Source organism: Physeter macrocephalus, chromosome 19 (genome assembly GCF_002837175.3).
Source record: "Physeter macrocephalus isolate SW-GA chromosome 19, ASM283717v5, whole genome shotgun sequence".
NCBI lineage: Eukaryota > Metazoa > Chordata > Mammalia > Artiodactyla > Physeteridae > Physeter > Physeter macrocephalus.
This window is the reverse complement of record NC_041232.1, coordinates 62,688,237-62,694,701: the sequence shown is the minus strand read 5'-3', so window position 1 is coordinate 62,694,701 and position 6,465 is coordinate 62,688,237. Positions and strand designations below refer to the sequence as shown.

At 46.7% G+C, this 6,465-nt stretch overlaps 1 long non-coding RNA gene across 1 annotated transcript in view; it reads right to left on the bottom strand.

The window, feature by feature from the left end:
• Positions 1–1,806: 1,806 nt before the first annotated feature.
• LOC114484444 (uncharacterized) overlaps positions 1,807–6,465 on the bottom strand; it is a 25,888-nt gene continuing 21,229 nt past the window's right edge. Inside the window, exons 5-7 of the long non-coding RNA XR_003677327.1 lie at positions 3,674–3,757; positions 2,770–2,869; positions 1,807–1,977 (exon numbers count right to left, since the gene is read on the bottom strand). This is a non-coding gene — a long non-coding RNA (uncharacterized lncRNA). The remainder of the gene's footprint in view (positions 1,978–2,769; positions 2,870–3,673; positions 3,758–6,465) is intronic.

The following is a 6,465-nucleotide window of genomic DNA, read 5'->3' as shown; positions in this document are numbered from 1 at the left end:
AGAAGGCCAGGGAGGAGGGCAGAGCACTGAGAAACATCTAGCTCAGGCTGATGGAGGTGGGGGCTGTGAACAGCCTGAGAGGGAGGGGCCAGAGAGGAGGGAGGGGCCAGAGAGGAAGGAGGGGCCAGAGAGGTGGGAGGAGGGCATGGAGTCCTGCAGGTGCACGGATAGAGGCTCAAAGAGGAGCGAGAGGTCAACGTACCAAATCCACCACGGACGAGCAGGACGGGGGTCCTGGCTTCCCAGGTGGGACTTAGAGGTCCTTGATGTCATCAGTGGGAACCGTCTCCATGGAGCTCCATGGAGATGCGAGGCTCAGGTGACCATGAGCTGAGAAGTGATTGGGAGATTGGGACGGAGTCGGCAAGTGGAGAGGAGCCCTTTGGGAAGCTTGGCTGTGACCCTGGGGGGTGCGGGCCGAGGGAGGATTGGAGGCTGAGATCCCTCTATATTCACATCCTGAATGGAAAAAGCCACCACGGGTGGGGAGAGTGCAGAATAGTATACAATGGGAGTGAATGATGACAGGGAAACATTTTTAAGGAAGAAGGTGTGGAAAGCAGGTGGATGGGGAGGTGGGAAGGCAGGAGGAGACACACCAGTAGGCTTTTGACTTTTCAGAGCCCTTCACAACCAGTTGGGACCATCACTGGTCGTGAGGTAGACGAGATTGGGCTCTCCATTTTCCAGATGGGGAACTAGAGCACAGAGAAGTTCATGCCTGGTCCAAGGTCACACGGGGGACACCAGAATTCCCCATTCCTCATCCTGGGCACCGGCCCCCGGATCCTTCACCTTCTGAGTTCACTCATGCACTTTCCAAACGCACCTGGGAGCATGCAGATGCCAACCGGCCTCCAAGTTGCTTCGAAAATGAACACTCAAGGCAGCGAGTGACTTGAGGCAGGACGTGCATTTATTCAGGTTGACAAAAGACTGAGAACCTGAGGGATAAGCTGGTGAGAGGAGGAAACCTGATTTCTACAGTTTGCGATGGCAAGAAGGCTTCCCGAGAGCCGGCACACCTCGCCAGGGGTCATTCGACAAGCGTGTATTGTGTTTCCTGCATGCCCGGCACTGCGCCTGCACAACCTGGACATCGCAGGGGACTTGCGGTTGCCGGCGAGCATGGAGGCCTATGAACGGTGTGCAGCGAGAGGCTGCGGGTGGTCGTGTTGGATGCTGATTTAGAGCCAAGCAAGCCTGAAGCAGGTGAGACGTCCTTGCCAGCCAGGAAGGGTGGAATCAGTGAGCCCAGGGTATCTGGAGCATCCAGGAGCCTGGGCTCCAGTCCTGGCACTGCTTGGACAAGTCTGCAGGTCTCAGCCAGGTTAAGACATCTCTGAAGCCCTCCACCATTATCACATGGTCCTGTGTGAGCCACAGACCGTGTTGGCCCTAATACTCTGCAGGGGACGGGGTGGGTACCTGTACAGGGCTCTAGGGAGGCAGGGAGGGAAGGGTGGCTGCAGTAACAGACAGAAGGAAAGTGCCATTTACCTAAAATTTCCATCTCAAACAGGTGGCAATGCCCACATGCAATTTTCAAAGCCCCCTTGATGAGTGCTCCAGGGCTACAGGTGGCTCTGGGTTCCTCACACCTCCAGGGGGCTCTTATCTCCAGGCAGGCATTTCTATGGACAGATCTGAGCCAGGTTTAATAAATATTTTATTGTGTTACTTTAGATATTCATATGTTTATAGGCATCTGATTAATTTTTTAAAACATAGGGCTTGCTTTTTAGAAGCATATTAAAATTCAAGAAAAAATTTAAACCAACGTAAGTTTTATTGTAAACTCTTTTAGAATAAACTCGTTTACAAGTGCCCCTTGAGGATCTGCATGAACTTGGCTCGAACCTGATTCTGTGGTCTCCCCATGATGTCTAACTGGTCAACATTGTACCTTCTCTGCTCCCCACAGAAACCCCACTGACACTGGGCATTCTGTGGTTCTCATGGATGTTTCCTGAAGATCTGGAGGGTTAAGGGGAGGACTGTCGTAGCACATTGTCCAGCCACCCCCACCCCCCTGTCTCACCCCTGTCCCCACCCTCTGCTTCTCTCCCCATGGCTTCCTCGCCTGCACACCCAGGATATTCTGTCCCCTTCAGCAGGGCAGTCATGTTACCCGTGAGCCAACACACCACCTCAATTTCTACCGCAAGGGAAATTCTTACCAAATACAATGTTCTACCTAAAGAAGTCTGGAGAATACAATTTTCTCCACCAGCTTTCCCACAAAAGCATCTCGTTTGACAGTTTCAGTTCTCAGTGTAGCTCACAGCTGCAGCTGGGCAAACCAGTGTGCATCCAGGCATGGCGGTCAGGAACCTATACTCCAAACTGACCCCTCTCATCCTCATGTCCCCCCACTTTCCAGCCCACTGCAAGCTTGCTTCTGTCCCTGCCCCTCCCCAGAACAGTGCTGTCCAACGGAGTATTCTGTGAGGATGGCAATGCTCTATTCTGAGTGGTCCAGCATGATACCCACTAGCCATGTGTGGCTACGGAGAGCATGCAATGTGGCTCGTGGAACTGAATTTTAAATTTTATTTAAGTTTGACTTAATTTTAATTGCTACATGTGGCTAGTGGCAATTGTATTGGGCAGTGCAGCTCTAAGTTACTTGTTGACTTTCTAGTGAGCAAATTCAATGCCCACGTTTCTGTCTGCATCTCACTTTCAGTCCCTGCAGCACCCTTGCCCCTCTTGCAGCCACCACATCTCGTCCTGGCCCTTCTCTTTTGTTCCCATAACTTCAAATACCTTCCATACACCTGGCATGGGGTGGGGAGGCAGCAGGAGGTGGGACTGCACAGGAACAGAGGCTGCAAGCCTTCAGCACATTCTTCATTGGCCACAGACTCTACTCACCAAACACAAATTCAAAGAAAAAAGGATCAAGGATTTCCAGATGGTACCCTCAGAGCCTTAAACCCCTCATGCAGGGCCCTTCTGAATGAGGGACACTGGGTGACTGCTCTGGTCGGTTACCTATGAAGGCCCCCTGCACACGTCCTAAAACTAGACCCACCAGAAGTCAGTTAGGGGTGGTACCTACCCCCTGGTGGCATTTGGAAATGTGTCAGGTGCATGAGGTTGTCACAGTGACTGGGGGGTGCTTATGGAATTTAGTGAGCAGGGATGGGAGACATTAAATGTCCTGCTAAGCCTGGAACAGTCCTGAGTCAAACGATTAATAGTGCCCCTGCAGAAACGCTGCTCAGGATGCTGCTATGTCCTATGGTGCATGCTGTTACTTCCACCAAGGATGCCTGTCCCGGGCTCCTTGCCTTATATTATAAACTCCTTAGCTATTCATCCCCAAATCTCCTCCGGTCCAGCCCTGGGAAGCAGAGCCCTCTGTGTCTACTTTCCTTAGAGTCCCTATCGAGTTTCGCTGTAGTTGCTGACTCACATGCCATCTCCTTCATGGCTGCAATCACATGGAAAGCTTCAGTCAAGAGGAAAGAGCCCTGTATTGGGAGCCAGCCTGCCTCTGGCTCCATCACTGTCCTTGCCACCCACGAGCTGGGAGGACCTGGTAAGTCATTTCTCCTCCCTGAACATCCAGCTCTATTCTGCCATCATCAGAAAGCCCTCAAGTGCATCTCTGAAAACAACCCTTCAACTGGCACCATAACCTTGATAAATGACACCACCTCCTCACCTTCATTTCCTCTGTCATTTTTCCTGTCCAGCCTTGAACTGAAGGCGTAAATCATCTTTCCTTTTTTCCAGGACACGCACACCTCTAGGTGGAGAAGGGAGATGGTAAAGAGATAGGGGCATTTCCTTAATTTCTCTTTCTGATTATATTCCAATAAAGATCTATTTAAAAAAAAGAGATAGGGGCACAGATTAGCATTCCCACCTGTTCTTTTTTTTAAAAATTGTGGTAAAGTATATGTAACATAAATCTTATGATTTTAACCATTTTAAAGTGTACAATTCAGTGGCATTAAGTACATTCACAATGTTGTACAACTATCGCCACTATCCATGTCCAGAACCAAACAATAACTCCTCATTTCTCCCTCCCCAAATTCCCCGGCAACCACCATTCTACTTTCTGTTGGTATGAATTTGTCTACTCTAGGAATTTTACATTAGTGGAATCATACCGTATTTGTTCTTTTGTATCTGACCTATTTCACTTTGCATAAAGTCTTCAAGGTTCATTCATGCTGTAGCACAGGTCAGAGTTTCCTTCTACTTAAAGGCTGAATAATATTACACTGTATGTATAGACCACATTTTGTTTATTCATTCATCCATTGGTGGACATTTGAGTTGCCCACCTGTTCTTTTTTCTTTTTTTTCAATTTTATTTTATCTTTGGCTGCGTTTGGTCTTCATTGCTGTGAGTGGGCTTTCTCTAGTGAGCGAGGGCTACTCTTCTTTGCGTTGCGTGGGCTTCTCATTGTGGTGGCTTCTCTTGTTGCGGAGCACGGGCTCTAGATGCATGGGCTTCAGTAGTTGCGGCACATGGGCTCAATAGCTGTGTCCCATGGGCTCTAGAGCACAGGCTCAGTAGTTGTGGCACAGGGACTTAGTTGCTCTGTGGCATGTAGGATCTTCCCGGACCAGGGATCAAACCCGTGTCCCCTTTATCAGCAGGCAGATTCTTAACCACTGCACCACCAGGGGAGTCCCTGTTCTTTCTACTCAGCATACTCAGCATATCTCCTCTCTCATGCCCAGTCTCCATCATCCCATCGGATGTTACTTATAACACACAAATTCAAAGACAAAGTTACTGAGAGTGTCAAGACAGCTACAGCAGAACATTGAACCAAGGGTGGGCCCTTCTGAGTGTGGTGTCTTGTGTGACTGCACACGTCCAATGCCCATGATGCCAGTTCTGGGGAGGATCCAGTAAATGACCTGGGCTAAAGGAAAAGAGGCAGAGAAAAGCAGAAGGAAAACAGTGGCCAAGGGTTTACGCAGAGTGGCTCTCTTGAAGAGCCCCAAATAGAAACAGCGAAAAGCAGGAAGATCAGCAAAATGAAATGACAGCCAACAGTTTGCAGTAAAAATGGAGGAAGAAGTACTTCCAAAATTATATGGAAATACTCAAAACCTATGGCTTCCTAGGGCCATTCAGCGTGGTCAAGCCCTGCACAAGTCAGTAAACCCTGAGTATATCAGGGCTTTGTTCCTGAGCCCAGGAATGTTCAGGAAGAAGCCTCAGCATCCTGAAGAGGGGGTGGGGTACATTGAGTATTTTCTGTTTAAAAATGTGTATGTAGGTTTTCTTTCTAACATATATAATAATATATATATATATGTTTTAAGTTCTGATGGCTGGGGGGTTAAGCTTTAAATTTTAAGAAAATCTGCTTGTGTAGCATACCACATAATTGAGATGCTATTGTAGCTTTGACAACCTATAGCAAATGTTTAAAGCTCTAGGTAATTGCAGAAAAAAATACTTGGAGGGCATGGGCTGTGTTTTCTATTTCTTTTGCATAACGGGTGATACTTGATTAAGACACATATTAGGTTGTTGGTAAATTCTTGTTGAAGGGCTGTGTATGGTTTGGGGAGGAATTTGAAGTGAACCTGGTGAGTGGTCCTGCTAATTTTACCTACATTTAAAGTTGGTTTTATTTAGAGAAGAGCTAACACCCATCCTTCTCAAACTCTTTAAAAAAATTGCAGAGGAAGGAACACTCCCAAACTCATTCTATGAGGCCACCATCACCCTGATACCAAAACCAGACAAAGATACTACAAAAAAAGAAAATCACAGACCAATATCACGGAGGAATATAGATGCAAAAATCCTCAACAACATACTAGCAAACAGAATCCAACAACACATTAAAAGGATCATACACCATGATAAAGTGGGATTTATCCCAGGGATGCAAGGATTCTTCAATATATGCAAATCAATCAGTGTGATGCACCATATTAACAAACTGAAGAATAAAAACCATATGATCATCTCAATAGATGCAGAAAAAGCTTTTGACAAAATTCAACACCCATTTATGATAAAAACTCTCCAGAAAGTGGGCATAGAGGGAACCTACCTCAACATAATAAAGGCCATATATGACAAACCCACAGCAAACATCAGTCTCAATGGTGAAAAACTGAAAGCATTTCCTCTAACATTAGGAACAAGACAAGGATGTCCACTCTCATTGCTATTATTCAGCATAGTTTTGGAAGTCCTAGCCTCGGCAATCAGAGAAGAAAAAGAAATAAAAGGAATACAAATTGGAAAAGAAGAAGTAAAACTGTCACTGTTTACAGATGACATGATACTATACATAGAGAATCCTAAAGATGCCACCAGAAAACTACTAGAGCTAATCAATGAATTTGGTAAAGTTGCAGGATACAAAATTAATGCACAGAAATCTCTTGCATTCCTATACACTAATGATGAAAAATCTGAAAGAGAAATTAAGGAAACACTCCCATTTACCACTGCAACAAAAAGAATAA